The sequence below is a fragment of the Pristis pectinata genome, chromosome 1 (genome assembly GCF_009764475.1).
Source record: "Pristis pectinata isolate sPriPec2 chromosome 1, sPriPec2.1.pri, whole genome shotgun sequence".
Lineage (NCBI taxonomy): Eukaryota > Metazoa > Chordata > Chondrichthyes > Rhinopristiformes > Pristidae > Pristis > Pristis pectinata.
The window spans coordinates 8,870,368-8,886,612 of record NC_067405.1 but is presented as its reverse complement, the minus strand read 5'-3'; the positions used below and the strand labels follow the sequence as shown (position 1 = coordinate 8,886,612).

The 16,245-nt window shown below is 46.6% G+C and overlaps 1 protein-coding gene across 4 annotated transcripts in view; it reads left to right on the top strand.

The window, feature by feature from the left end:
- The first annotated feature begins 14,020 nt into the window (after positions 1–14,020).
- Positions 14,021–16,245, top strand: part of sec22a (SEC22 homolog A, vesicle trafficking protein) — a 50,422-nt gene continuing 48,197 nt past the window's right edge. For 2 of the 4 annotated variants that reach the window (XM_052026458.1, XM_052026448.1), the window contains exon 1: positions 14,072–14,339. The gene's annotated coding sequence lies outside the window, so the exon portion shown is untranslated. Of the gene's footprint in view, positions 14,340–16,245 lie in introns of all 4 variants that reach the window. The other 2 variants (XM_052026433.1, XM_052026438.1) reach the window with 2 other exon arrangements.

The window sequence follows — 16,245 nt, the reverse complement described above, 5'->3', positions numbered from 1 at the left end:
ATTGACGTAAGCACGCCCCACACACACATACACACACACTCTCTATCTTTAAGGGACTTTCACTGAGTCCATAACATCATCTTCTAGCATATGAGGTCAGTCCAAGTGTATGATAACAGGGGATAGAAGCTGTCCTTGAGCCTGGTGGTGCATGCTTTAAGACTTTTGTATCTTCTGCCCGATGGGAGGGGGGAGAGCAAAGAATCACTGGGGTGGGAGAGGTCCTTGATTACGTCGGCTGCTTTCCCAAGGCAGCGGGAAGTGTAGACAGTCAATGGAGAGGAGGCTGGTTTGCGTGATGGACTGGGCTGCGTACAGAACTCTGCAGTTCCTTGCAATCCAAGCTGTGATGCGTCCAGATAGGAGGCTTTCTATGTTGCATCTATAAAAATTGGTAAGAGTCATTGGGGGCATGCTGAATTTCCTTAGCCTTCTGAGAAAGTAGAGTTGTTAGTGTGTTGATGTTAGAGGGCTAAAAGAGGACATGAGGTTGCTCTGGCAGACAAGGTGAAGAGAATCCAAAGGGTTTCTATTGCTATATTAAGAGCAAAAGAATAGCAAGGGACAAAATTGGTCCTCTTGAAGATCAGCATGGTCATCTATGCGTGGATCTGAAAGAGATGGGGGGAGGTTTTAAATGGATTTTTTGCATCTGTGTTCACTCAGGAGACACAGAGTCTATAGAACTGAGGCAAAAGAGTAGTGAGGTCATGGACCGTATCCGGATTACAGAAGTGGAGGTGCTTGCTGTCTTGAGGTGAATCAGGGTGGGTAAATCCCCAGGGCCTGATGAGGTGTCCCCTCGGACCCTGTGGGAGGCTAGTGCAGAAATTGCAGGGGCCCTGGCAGAGATATTTAAAATATCCTCAGCCACGGGTGAGGTGCTGGAGGACTGGAGGATAGTTAATGTTGTTCACTCAGAGGGTGGTGTGAGTGTGGAACAAGCTGCCAGCAGAAGTGGTGGATGTGGGTTCAACTGTAACATTTAAGAGAAGTTTGGATAAGTACATGGATGGGAGGGGTATGGACGGCTATGGTCCGGGTGCAGGTAGATGGGACTAGGCAGAAAACCATGCTGGCATGGGCTAGATGGGCTGAAGGGCCTGTTTCTGTGCTGTACTGCTCTTTGACTCCACGTGTTGGTGTGGGGAGAATAAAATGAGATTAGTGTAGGATTAGTGTAAATGGGTACTTGGTCTGCACAGACTTGGTGGGCCAAAGGGCCTGTCATCGTGCTGTATTGCTCGATAACATTGCAGCACAGAAAAGGCCATTTGGCCCATTGAGTCTGGAACTGTCACCTGCCCTTTATCCCAGCAATGATTTCTCCATAAAATTCTGCCCTGTGCTTTTATATCTGCACCAGCATCAAGGAAAGTCACTGATTTGCACATTTTCTGTATTGACGCTCAAAATTTGGAGCGGTACAATCCCAGAGTGTTTAATAGATAACAGACCCTGTAACAGCAGAAAGAACTATAGGGAAAAGCTCATGCAAAGAGTAGCTTCATACCCAAAAACTACTGTACATTCTTATGAACAAAGAATATTTGGGAGTGCATGGAGACATATGTCTTGGAAACAGGCCCTTGGCCCCACCGTATCCATACCAACCATTAAGCACCTCAGACACTAATCCCATTTAGAGCTGCTCTGAGGAAACAGATGAGCTTCTATACGACTGCTTCGAGTTAGTGAACTGGTCCATGTTCACAGACTCATCTAGGCTGGCAGCTGAGTATGTCACCACCATCACGGACTTTATCAGCAGTTGTGTTGAGGACTGTATCAAAAGAGGACAATACGGGTGTTCCCAAACCAGAAACCATGGATGAACTGGGAGATCCACTCCTTACTGAAATAGAGGACTGCTGCATTCAAATCAGGTGACCCTGACCTTTACAAGAAATCGAGATACGACCTCTGAAAAGCTATCAGGAATGCCAAGAGACAATACCGGTTCAAAATAGAGTCCCAGACCAGCTGTCAGTTGTGGCAGGGCTTACATGCTATAACAGGCTACAAAATGAAATCGGGCAGCACAGCATAGTCAACAACAGCGCATCCATTCCTGATGAGCTTAATGCATTATGCCCATTCTGAACAGGAGTGGATTGTCACTACCCACCCTGACAGCCTCCAATGCAACTGAACCCATGGTCACCATCGAGGACACAAGGTCAGTCTTCTGCAGAGTGAACCCGAGGAAAGCATCTAGCCCGGATGGTGTCCCTGGCCATGTGCTCAGATCTTGTGCTGATCAACTGGCAGAAGTATTCGCAGACATATTTAACCTCTCCCTGCTTCAATCCAAGGTTCCCACCTGTATTAAGAAGACCACTATCATCCCAGTACCCAAGAAAAACAAGGTAACATGCCTTAATGACTACCGACCAGTGGCTCTGACATCCATCATGAAATACTTCGAGAGGTTGGTTATGGCACACATTAACTCCAGCCTCCCAGACAATAATAAACCAATACAACCTTGACCCACTGCAATTTGCCTACACTAACAGGTCTACAGTGGACACCATCTCCCTGGCTCTACATTCATCTCTGGAACATCTGGACAGTAAAGACACCTACATTAGGCTATTGTTTATTGACTACAGCTACACCTGCAATACTATAATCCCAAGCAAACATCACCAAACTCCAGGACCTGAGACTCAATACCTCCCTCTGCAACTGGATCCTTGACTTTATTGAAGGAAGGAAATAGGGATAACCCTGGGAATTACAGGCCAGTGAGTCCTTCTTCAGTGGTGGGCAAATTACTGGAGAAGACTCTTAGAGACAGGCTGATTAGGGACAGTCAGCATGGCTTTGTGAGGGGCAGGTTGTGCCTCACAAGCCTGATTGAATTCTGAGGATGTGACAAAGCACATTGATGAAGGTAGAGCAGTGCATGTAGTGTACATGGATTTTAGTAAGGTGTTTGATCAGTAAGTCAGGAGGCATAGGATCCAGGGAAACTTGGCTGTGTGGATTCAGAATTGGCTTGCCCATAGAAGACAGACGGTGGTGGTAGATGGAGCATGTTCTGCCTGGAGGTCGGTGACCATTTGTGTTCTGCAGGGCTCTGTTCTGGGACCCCTGCTCTTTGTGATTTTTTTTATTTTTTTATATATATATATATATATAAATGGCTTGGATGAAGATGTGGAAGGGTGGGTTAATAAGTTCACAGATGACATGAAGGTTGATGGTGTTGTAGATAGTGTAGAAGGTTGCTTTAGGTTACAACAGGACATTGATAGGATGCAGAGCTGGGTTGAGAAGTGGCAGATGGAGTTCAACCTGGAAAAGTGTGAAGTGATTCACTTTGAAAGATCAAATTTGAAGGCAGAATACAAGGTTAATGGCAGGACCCTTAGCAGTGTGGAGGAACAAAGGGATCTTGGGGTCCAAGTACCTAGATCCCTCAAGGTTGCCATGCAGGTCGATAGGGTTGTAAAGAAGGTGTATGGAGTGTTGGCCTTCATTAGTCAGGGTATTGAGTTCAAGAGCCACAAGGTAATGTTGCAGCTCTATAAAAGTCAGTTCTGGTCACCTCATAGGAAGGATGTGGATGCTTTAGAGAAAGTGCAGTGGAGATTTAGCAGGGTGCTGCCTGGATTGGAGAGCATGTTTTTAAGGAATACATTGAGTGAGCTGGGGCTTTTCTCTTTGGAGAGGAGGAGGATTAGAGGTGTACAAGAGGCATAGATTGAGTGGACAGTCAGACTTTTTCCCCAGGGTGATGGTGACTAACACGAGGGGGCATAATTTTAAGGTGATTGGAGGAAGGTATAGGGGGATGTCAGAGGCAAGTTTTTTTTTAAACAGAGTGGTGGGTGCGTGGACACATTGTTGGCAGAGGTTGTGGGGGCAGATGCATTCAGGACATTTAAGAGACTGAGATAACCCTCCATTTCTTTGTGTCTATGTGGGAGGGAAGGGTTAGATAGATCTCAGAGCAGGATAAAATATTGGCACAACATTGTGGGCCGAAGGGCCTGTACTCTGCTGTAATGTTCTGTGTTCTGTATGGGATGTACAAATCATTGGCAATCATTTACCCATTCCTAATGACCCCTGAATTAAGTATTGGTTTATTATTGTCACTTGTACTGAGGTACAGTGAAAAACTTGTCTTGCATACTGTTCATACAGATCAATTCATTACACAGTGCATTGAAGTAGTACAGGGTAAAAACAATAACAGAATACAGAGTAAAGTGTCACAGCTAGAGAAGTGCAGTGCAGGTAGACAATAAGGTGCAAGGTCAAACAAGGTAGATTGTGAGGTCAAGAGTCCATCTCATTGTACAAGGGAACTGTTCAATAGTCTTATCACTATGGGATAGAAGCTATCCTTGATCCTGGTGGTATGTGCCCTCAGGATCCTGTATCCTCTGCCTGATGGGAGAGGAGAGAAGAGAGGATGACCTGGGTGAGTAGGGTCTTTGATTATGCTGGCTGCTTCACCAAGGCAGCAAGAGGTATAGACAGAGTCCATGGAGGGGAGTTAAGGGAATTAAGTGGCTTGCTGGATCACTTCAGAGGGCTGTTGAGAGTCTGCCACATGCTGTGACTCTGGACTCCTGCACATGCTAGGTGTACTTTTCACAATAGTACTTTACCAGAACACCAGCTTTTTGGTCCAGATTTATTTAATAAACTGAATGTAAATTCCACAGCTGCTCTGGTGAGATTTGAATTCATGTTTCTGAATTACTAAATCATCTTCCTAGCATTCCATGGTGCTGTATCTTCTGTGGCATTCCATTATGCTCAACAGCCAATGAAGTTCTGAAGTGTTAGTCACTGTTGAAATTGGAACCATAGAACACTACTTCTAGTTTGTGCTGAAACTTTATTCCGATAGTCCCATTGACTGCTGGCCAAATTGTGCACGAGTGTTCCTCAAGTAGCAATGGCAAAATAACTGGATAACCTTGACTAAAGGTGAGTATTGGCCAGGATACCTACTGTTTTCCACATTCGTGCTATTGGAATCTTACTTGTTCACCTGAGAGCATTTTGCACATGGTTATACATCTTATTGCAAAAGGAAGCAATTCCAACAGTGCAACACTCCCTCAAGTCCTGCACCAGGAGAGTCAGAAGATGCTCAAGTCCTTGGAATAGAACTTGAACCAATTGGCACTTGAGGGAGAATAATTTGTGAGGCAATGGGATAGCTCCTAGAAGCTGGTATGGATTTGATGCCCTCCTTCGGAGCCTTATTAATGTTAAGAGTCTACAAATCTTCACCCTCAAAGCAAGTCATGGTTGACATTTAAATATTCATGGTGGACTCAACTTTTTCCCCCATACAAAAGTTCCTTTTTTTCAAGCTGATGATCTAGTATTTGTCATTTTAACATTTCCTGAGGAAACTTTCCCTTGGCAATGTCTACATACCTAGTCATGTCCCTTGCACCTTAATTGCCTGCTCTCTAACTTTAACACTATATTCTGTATTCTATTTCCTTTTGTATGACCTTGATGTACTTGTGTTTGGAATGATGTATGGATGGCATGCAAAACAAAGCTCTTCACTACATCTCAATACATGTGACAATAATAAACCAACTACCACCAAAAAAATTAAGTTCCCAGTTGTCTGCCACTTTAATTTTCCATCCAGCACCGACCTGTCTAACTTCGGCCTATTGTGGTATCCCAAAGGAAGTCCAACATAAGCTCAAGGAGCAATACCTTGTATTCTGACTGGGCATGCTTCAGCCCCCTGGATTTAATGTTGAATTCAACAATTTTCAGATGACTAGCCCTTATAGTTTGTATCAGAACTGACCTGTTCATGTTAACTCTTTTGTTCTTTCGACAGATGCTGCCTGTCTGTTGAGTATTTCCACCCATTCTGTTTTTATTTCAGATTTACAACATCTGCCCTGTTTTGGAGACACAAGACACTGCAGATGCTGGAATCTGGAGCAACAAAAACTGCTGGAGGAACTCAGCAGGTTGAGCAGCATCTGTGGGGGGCGGTGTTGGGAGGGGAAGGAATTGTCAATGTTTCGGGTCAAAACCCTGCATCAGGACTGCCATGTTTTGCTTCTCCAGAATTAATCACATTTGCGGTGAATTTGTTTTACTCTCCTTCCCTGCTTTCTGCTTACATCTCCTCTGGATTACCAATCACAAGGAAAGTGTCAGTGTCTTTCTTAGGAGGTTCGGCTTGTCACGGAACACTCCAACAAACTTCTACAGATGTGCTGTTGAAAGTGTCCTGACTGGTTGCATCATGGTCTGGGATGGCAATTCAAATGTGCAGGAACATAAGCTGTAGAGTGGGGGACTCTGCCCAGTACATCATAGGCACATCCCACCCCACCATCGGGAGTATCTACAGGAGGCGCTGCCTCAAGGCAGCAGCATCCATCAAAGATCCCCACCATCCAGGCCATGCCATCTTCTCCCAGCTACCATCAGGCAGGAGGTACAGAAGCCTGAAGTCCCACACCACCAGGTTCAAGAACAGCTACTTCCCTTCAACTATTTGGTTCTTGAACCAACTGGCAAAACCTTAATCACTACAGCTTAGCAACACTGACCACTTTGCATTATAATGCACTTCATTTTTTTGTTCTAGTTGTGTTCTTTCTTGTAAAAATTGTTTAATTATGTTTTTCTTGTGAATGCTGCTTATCTGATGCTATGTGCTTGTGATGCTGCTGCAAGGAAATTTTTCATTGCACCTGTGCACACATGGACTTGTGCATGTGACAATAAACTCTACTTTGACTTTGCCCTCACCACCTTCTCTCAGTGGGCATTGACACCATTCATATAATTTAGGTTCTCTTGGTGTGCATCCTATCAAACATTTCTTTGATCTCTCCACACCTTTTGCTGCTCTGCATCTTAAGTGTGTTTAACCTCAACTTTTCAGTTCTGGTGAAAGGCTGACCACCTGAAATGTTAAATGTTTCTCTCTAGATGCTGCCTGACCTGCTGAGTATCCTCAGCATTCTCTTTAAGATGTCGCTGTCTCTATTTTACTGTCATTTCTCCACCTTCCCAACCTTTTTAAGAGAGCTTTCTAATATACTGTAGATTCCTCCCTCTTATTTTCCGAGACTAATTTCTTTTCAAGCAGTTATCCAATTTTTTTTTTTGAAAACTTCCACTGAATCCGTCAACACCTTTCTGTCAGTGAATCCCAGATCAGAATAACTTGCTGCATCAGCTGAAGTTCATTTTATCTTCTCCCTGCTTCTTTTTGCCAATTACTGCACTGGCAGCACAGATGTCTGGTGGGTGGTGCTGCTGCCTCACAGCTCCAGTGACTCAGGCTTGATCCTGATCTTGGGTGCTGTCTGTGGAGTTTGCATGCTCTCCCCGTGACAAATGTGGGTTTCCCCCTCAGGTTCTATGGTTTCCTCCTACATCCCACAGACTTTTCCTTTTCCTACCTATGTCATTGGTACCAATGTGTACCACAACCTCTGGCTGTTCACCCTTCCCCTTCAGAATGCTGTGGATCCAATCTGAGATGTCCCTGACTCTGGTACCCAGGAGGCAACATACCATCTAGGAGTCTCTCATGTCCACAGAATCTCCTGTCTGCCCCCCTTACTACAGAATCCCCTATCACTACCACTCTCCTCTTCTCCCCCTTTCTCTTCTGCACCACACAACTAGGGTCAGTGCCAGAGACCTGGTCACTGTGGCTTTCCCCTGGTAGGTTGTCTCTCCTAACAGTATCCAAAGTGATATACCTGTTATTGAGGGGGAACAGCCACAGGGGTACTCTGCACTACCTGCCTATTCTCCTGAGTCACTCAACTACCTGCCTCCTGCAGCTTAGGAGTGACTGCCTCCCTGTAGCTCTTGTCTATCTACTCCTCATTCTCCTGTAGGAGCTGAAGGTCATCCAGCTGCAGCTCCAGTTCCCTAACACGGTCTGTAAGATACAGTGGCATGCAAAAGTTTGGGCACCCTGGTCAAAATTTCTGTTACTGTGAATAGTTAAGTGAGTATTAGATGAACTGATCTCCAAAAGTCAAAGTTAAAGATGAAACATTCTTTTCAATATTTTAAGATTAGTGTATTATTTTTGTCTTGTACAATTTTAGAGTGAAAAAAGGAAAGGAGCACCATGCAAAAGTTTGGGCACCCCAAGAGATTTGAGCTCTCAGATAACTCTTACCAACATCTCTGACCTTCATTAGCTTGTTAGGGCTATGGCTCGTTCACAGTCATTGTGAGGAAAGGCCAGGTGATGCAAATTTCAAAGCTTTATAAATACCCTGACTCCTCAAACCTTGTCCCAACAATCAGCAGCCATGGGTTCTTCCAAGCAGCTGCCTAGCACTCTGAAAATTAAAATAAATGATGCCCACAAAGCAGGAGAAGGCTATAAAGAGAGAGCAAAATGCTTTCAGATAGCCATTTCCTCAGTTTGTAATGTAATTAAGAAATGGCAGTTAACAGGAACGATGGAGGTCAAATTGAGGTCTGGAAGACCAAGAAAACTTTCCGAGAGAACTGCTTGTAGGATTGCTAGAAAGGCAAATCAAGACACCCATTTGACTGCAAAAGACCTTCAGGGAGGTTTAGCAGACTCTGGACTGGTGGTACACTGTTCCATTGTGCAGCGACACCTACACAAATATGACCTTCATGGAAGAGTCATCAGAAGAAAACCTTTCCTGCGTCCTCACCACAAAATTCAGTGTCAGAAGTTTGCAAAGGAACATCTAAACAAGCCTGATGCATTTTGGAAACAAGTCCTGTAGACTGAAGTTAAAATAGAACTTTTTGGCCACTATGAGCAAAGGTATGTTTGGAGAAAAGAGGGGGCAGAATTTCACGAAATGACCTCCTCTCCAACTGTTAAGCATGGGGGTGGATTGATCATGCTTTGGGCTTGTGTTGCAGCCAGTGGCACAGGGAACATTTCACTGGTAGAGGGAAGAATGAATTCAATTAAATACCAGCAAATTCTGGAAGCAAACATCACACCATCTGTAAAAAAGACAAAGATGAAGAGGATGGCTTCTACAACAGGATAACTATCCTAAACACACCTCAAAATCCACAATAGACTACCTCAAGAGGCACAAGCTGAAGGTTTTACCATGGCCCTCACAGTCCCCCGACCTAAACATCTGTGGATAGACCTCAAAAGAGCAGTGCCTGCAAGACAGCCCAAGAATATCACAGAACGAGAAGCCTTTTGCAAGGAAGAATGGGCAACAATCCCCCAAACAAGAATTGAAAGACTCCTAGCTGGCTACAGAAAGCATTTACAAACTGTGATACTTGCCAAAGGGGGTGTTACTAAGTACTGACCATGCAGGGTGCCCAAACTTCTGCTTCAGGCCCTTTTCCTTTGTTATTTTGAAGCTGTAAAAGAGGGAAATAAAAAAAGTAATCTTGCTTCAAATATTAAAGAAATGTGTCATCTTTAACATTATGCCTTTTGGAAAACAGGTCATCTTTTACTTGCTTAGCTATTCACAGTAACATCAATTTTGACCAGAGGCATCCAAACTTTTGCATACCACTGTATCTTTATTAGTCACATGTACACCAAAACACACAGTGAAATGCATCTTTTGCATAGTGTTCTGGGGACAGCCCACAAGTGTCACCACACTTCCAGCACCAACATAGCATGCCCACAACTTTCTAACCCATACATCTTTGGAATGTGAGAGGAAACAGGAGCACCCAGAAGAAACCCACACAGACACAAGGAAAACATACAAACTCCTTACAGGCAGTGGCCAGAATTGAACCCAGGTTGCTGGCACTGCAATAGCATTACACTGACTACAACACTACTCTGCCTGCACTAAGGAACAGCAGCAAGATGCACCTCATGCAGATGTAGTTATCAGGAAGACAGGATGTTTCCCAAAACTCCCACATCTCACAAGATGAGCACACCACTGGCCCTGGAACCATTCTAACTATGGCAATAAAGGAAAAATCAAAGAAAGAAACTTACCAGAAACTTACCTTTGCCTCCATCTCCTCTCACTGAAACCTCAAGTACTCTGACCCTAGCCCACTCCAACAATTGCCACACTGCTTAGACCTACCTTCCTTTTATTTGCTGCTGTTAATTAGCCAATCAACTATTAACAATTTGCAAATGTGCCTCTTTTAGACTCTTGCAAGGTGAAACTCACAAGCACAAGCACAGAGACTCACCTCTTTTCAATGCTCCCACTCAAAATCTCTCCACTTTATCATCCTGAGATACATTTGTCCCTGAGTGATAAAGGATCCTGGAGAATTGTGTGATCTGCAGTGATTTGGTACTCACATCTTAACAATTACACCATGGAAGTGAGAGGCCAGCATATGGCTGGGCCAGTAATTATTACTTTCCGAGCTATGCAATCATGTTTGCTTCAATGGTGTGAAATAATACAGGGAGAGTGTGTGAAAAATTCAGTAATGGATGAATTGCTGCCTGTCAGATGTGCAAAACCTGCAAAGTGGCAGTAGTGAGATAATGCATACAAATATTCTGCTCAAACCATTCAGAAGCATTCAATTTTCATTTCAGAACTGTACTATATACAACAATATTTGTATTTACACAAGCCTTTCATGAGCTCAGAACACCTGAAAACACTTGACAGCCAGCAAAGGATTAAAGTAGCTAATCACAGGCAAATTGCTTGTACAGAGAATGGCGGACTAATTGCAAGACCACCTGTTTTTTTTGTCATGGCGTTGAATGGGAGATAAATATTATTCAATGTGCTGGGAATAATTCCCCACTGAAGTATTGCCATGGGATTTTTTTAAATCTCCACCCGGGACAACAGTGTTGCCAATAGTCCTGTATTGGAAGATAGGATAAAATATCTTTATTTGTCACATGTACATCGAAACACACAGTGAAATGCATGTTTTGCGTAGAGTGTTCTGGGGATAGCCCGCAAGTGTCGCCACACTTCCGGCACCAACATAGCATGTCCACAACTTCCTAACCCGTATGTCTTTGGAATGTGGGAGGAAACCGGAGCACCCGGAGGAAACCCACGCAGACACGGGGAGAATGTACAAACTCCTTACAGACAGCAGCAGGAATTGAACCTGGGTCGCCGGCGCTGTAATAGCGTTACGCTAACCGCTACACTACTGTGCCTTTCCCTGTCACAGAATTGTTGTGCACGGAAACGAGGTCCATCGCCCACCCTGTCCATTTGGTGAGGATCCTTATTGATGGATGCCGCCTTCTTGAGGCACCGCCTCTTGAAGATGTCCTCGATGGTGGGGAGGTTGTACCTGTGATGGAGCTGGCTGAGTCTACAGCCCTCTGCAGCCTCTTGCGATCCTATGCATTGAGCCTCCATACCAGTCAGTGATGCAATGAATCAGAATGCTCTGCACAGTACATCTATAGAAATTTGTAAGACTCCTTGGTGACATACCAAATCTCCTCAAACTCTTAACAAAGTAGAGCTGCTGGCATGCCTTCTTTGTGATTGCACCAATGTGTTGGGCGCAGTGTAGGTCTTCTGAGATGTTGAAGCCTTGGACCTTGGAGCTGCTCACCGTTTCCACCACTGACTCCTCAATGAGGACTGGTGTGTGTTCTCCCGACTTCCCCTTCCTGAAGTCCACAACCAGTTCCTTGGTCTTTCTGATGTTGAGTGCGAGGTTGTTGTTGCAACACCACTCAACTAGCCAATCTATCTCACTCCTGCAAGCCTCCTCATTGCCATCTGAGATTCTACCAACAACAGTAGTGTCATTGGGAAATTTATAGATGGTGGTTGAGCTGTGCCTGGCCACACAGTCATGAGTGTAGAGAGAGTTGAGCAGTGGGCTAAGCACACATCCTTGAGGTGCACCCGTGTTGATTGTCAGCGAGGAGGAGATGTTACTACCGATCCACACTGACCGTGGTCTCCTGATAAGGAAGTCGAGGATCCAGTTGCAGAGGGAGGTACAGAGGCCTAGGTTCTGAAGCTTGGTTATTAGTACTGAGGGGATGATGGTGTTGAACGCCGAGCTGTAATTGATAAACAGCAGCCTGATGCATGTCTTGCAGTTGTCTAGGTGCTCCAAAGCAGAGTGGAGAACCAGTAAGATTGTGTGTGCTGTAGACCTGTTGTGGCAGTAGGCGAATTGCAGCAGGTCTAGGTCCTTGCTCAGACAGGAGTTAATTCTAGCCATGACCAACCTCTCAAAGTACTTCATCACAGTAGGTGTGAGTGCTACTAGGCAATAGTCATTGAGGCAACTCACCCTGCTCTTCTTGGGCAATGGAATGATTGCTGCCCTTTTGAAGCAGGTGGGAACTTTAGAATGCAGCAGTGAGAGGTTGAGGACGTCCTTGAACACTCCAGCCAGTTGGTCAGCACAGGTTTTCAGTACCCACCCAGGTACACCGTCAGGGCCTGACGCCTTGAGAGGGTTGACCCTCTTTAAGGATGTTCTGACGTCGACCTCTGAGATAGAGATCACAAGGTCATTGGATGCTGCGGGGATTTGCACAGCTGTAGTGTTATTCTCCCTTTCAAAGTGTGCATAAAAGGTGATGAGCTCATCTGGGAGTGGAACATCACTGCCAGATTTCGCCTTGGAGGAAGTAATGGCATGTAAACCTTCCCACAGCTGTTGTGCATCCGACTGTGTCTCTAGCTTCACTCAGAATTGCCTTTTTGCTCTCACGATGGACTTCCGTAGGTCGTACCTGGACTTCCTGAAGAGTTCTGGATCACCTGTCTTGAATGCCACAGATCTAGCCCTCAGAAGACTGCAAATCTGAATGGATGTCTTGCAAAAGTAAGTTTATCACTGTATCTCGGTACCTGTGACAATAATAAACCAATTCCAATTCCAAATGTACCAATTAAGTTCTCATGAACATACTTCAAAAATGTTTTTTACATCCATTTCTGAGATGCAAGGCCAGCATTTATTATCCATACCTAACAGCCCTTGGGAAAGTGGTGAAGGCCCCTTATACTACCAGTTCAGTGTATATTTGCATTGTTTAAGGATCCCATTATCACTGTTTTCTTGTCTTTGCAAACCGTAAGTTCCCTGCAAATGTTACTACTACAGCAACGACCCGGGTTCAATTCCCACCACTGTCTGTAAGGAGTTTGTACGTTCTCCCCATGTCTGCGTGGGTTTCCTCCCACATTCCAAAGATGTACGAGTTGGAAAGTTGTGGGCAAGAGTATGCAAATCAGCCTCTTCGCTACAAAGCAAATGTGTTTTGGTCTGAAACCTGATGCCTAAAATGGAAGTGAAAGCAGATTCAATAACAACTGGATAAATACTTGGAGGAGAAAGATATTCACCTCTATGGAGAGCCAGGGTGAGTGCAGGCACGGTAGTGTAGCGGTTAGCATAACACTATTACAGTGCCAGCGATCCGGGTTCAATTCTGGCCACTGTTTGTAAGGAGTATGTTCTCCCCGTGACTGCGTGGGTTTCCTCCGGGTGCTCCGGTTTCCTCCCACATTCCAACGACGTACGGGTTAGGAGCTGTGGGCATGCTATGTTGGCGCCGGAAGCGTGGCAACACTTGCAGGCTGCCCCCAGAACACTCTACGCAAAAGATGCATTTCACTGTGTGTTTCGATGCACATGTGACTAATAGCGATATCTGATCTGATCTGAATTATTCCTGCACATATTCTCCCTTCAGCACTGAAATATTATCTTCCATCCCTACTATTGCACAATTTTGCAATCCATGTAATGCTTCAATAATTGCAAAAGTAACGACAAACAATTATATGTTACGCCAACAGCTTTCTCGGGCTCTGTTGAGATGAATTCCTCGCAACACCAGGGGCGAACTTGCCACGTAAACACTAATTGACAGGTGGGTTTTCCCGGGTTGGTGCATGCGCGTCAGGAGCAAGGCGAGAGCCCGTGAGAGGCGTGTCAGCCGGCGAGGGAAGCGCGCATGCGCTAGGTGACCAGCCCAATGAAGGGGGCGGGGCTTGTGCGGCGACGGTCGGGACGGGGCCGGCGGTGTGGTGGCCAACCGCGCATGCGGGCACCCGGCGGCGTGGTGGCCAACTGCGCATGCGCGCACCCGGCAGGCCGTCGTAAGGGACGGCGCGCTTGCGCGGAGCCGTCCCTCTGAGGCAGCGGGAGCGCGCATCTGTGGCCGGAGGGAGGAGGTGGGTCTGTGGGGTCCGAGCGACGCCGCGCCCGGTGACCGGCTGACCACTCCTTCCCCGGGGGGGGGGGCAGGCGGGCAACCGCCACAGATACCCGGTCCGGTCGCAGCCGGTTGCTGGGGTAACGTCAAGGCCTCGGCCGAGCGGCCCGTTGCCCCGGGAAGCCTCGGATCGGCCCCGGCGCTGCCCGACCGGCGGAGGAGCCACTGGGTAAGGGGCAGGGACACGGACCGTGGGCGGCCGCACACACCCAGGAGGCGGGGGGGGGGGCAACCGGCGAGGGGCCCGGTCAACGGGCGGACCCGCAGCCAAGCGGCTGCCTGCACCGTGAACCCCCCCCCCCCCCCCCGCCCCGACACTCCACATTCCCTCCCCCCTGCCCGATCCCTGATCCTAGGCTACCGGTGCCCAGATCCCTCCCTCACCCCGACCACACCCCCGCACATCCCTCCCCTGACCTGCCCGCATCCCCAGATCCTTCCCCTACCCCGCCACCTACCCGATCACGCAGATTATCCCCCCCACCCCGCCCCGACACTCCACACCTCATATCGCGACTCCCTCCCCGCTGCCCAATCCCTGATCCCTCCCCTCCCCGCCCCTACCCTACCCCACCCCACCCCACCCCCGATCCCTCCCCTCTCCTGATGCCCAGATTCCTCCCCTCCCCTACCCCCAGATTCCTCTCCTCCCCTCCCCTACCCCGATCCCCAGATCCTTGCTCCCTACCTGGTCCCTGATTCCCTCCCCCCCCCCCTTCCCTCCCCGATTCCCTCCCCCCCTTCTCTAGTCCCCTTCCCTCCCCGGTCCCTGATTCCCTCCTTCCACCCCTTCCCTCCCTGCTCCCTGATTCCCTCCACCCTGACCTTCCCATCACAAACCTTTTACCATTGCGTTGCCCCCACCAGAACATACATATATAATAAAAATAGATAGTGCTGCAAATATTCAGCAGGTCAGGCAGCATCTGCAAAGAGAGACAAAATCGATGTATTGGATCAATGTCCTGTTTCTGCCTCCTACACTCTGCCCCTGCTCCCCACCCTGACTGCCAATTTCCCCCCATTCAAACCATGCTTCCTGTCTCCACTGTCATTCCCCCATCTGATCTTATTCCCCATACCCACTCTACAACACACCATAACCTGACCTAGTTTCTCCAACCTGACTTCATGGCCCTCTCTAGATACCACCCTGACCCCAAACTCCAAATCTGATACTGCTCCTCACAGACATAATCCACTAATCATCTTCCTCTTCCCTGACCTACACATACCCCATGCAAATCATCTTGCACCCACTCACCCAGCACTTCCCTCCTGACATCCTTTCTCTATGACCTTGTACTCTGGTGTTGTCCATCGCCCTTAATGCTCTGCTGACCTCTGTGATGTTCCAGTTCAGGCTGCAGCTGAGACCAGTCAATCAGCAATCAAACCAATTCTGACTTTATTCTCCTTGTAGCTTCAAGGCTGGGAGAGGGAAGAAATATTTTCTTAGTACTCTTGGCATCAACAGACTTGATCTTCTTGCCTATACATTTTCCACATCAATAGTGGAGATATTGGCACTGTTATTCGCTTCAATGCTGTATACCGGAAAGGAGAAATAGTGATATTATCACTTATGGAAGTCCTATAGTTCAGACTATTTTAGAGTTCTAAAATGTAGATGTGTTGGTGAAAATAGGATTCAACTTGATTATGCTGTTTCTGTCAGCCTTAGGTTGGCACACTAGGTGTTTAGGGTCACCTGGTAAGAATAATAGCCCTTAGACAAGGTATTAAATATGCTTTTGGAACTGTAATTAGATGTGATGGTTAACAGATTCATTTTGGAAAAGTTGCCTAGATTTTGTATGTATTTTCTGGAGTTTAGAAGTTTTTTTTTGTAATCTGATTGAGGTACTTAAAATGATAAAGGAATCCATAGAACATTGAACAGGACAGTGCAGGAACAGGCCCTTTGGCTCACCATGTCTACAGTGTCAATGATGCCAATCTTAAGTAATCCCATACGCCTGCACGTGGTCTGTATCCCTCTAGTCCCTGCCAGTTCATGTGTCTGTCTAAATGCCTACCAGAAGTACCTCATTCAATGTACAGCATATTCGGAT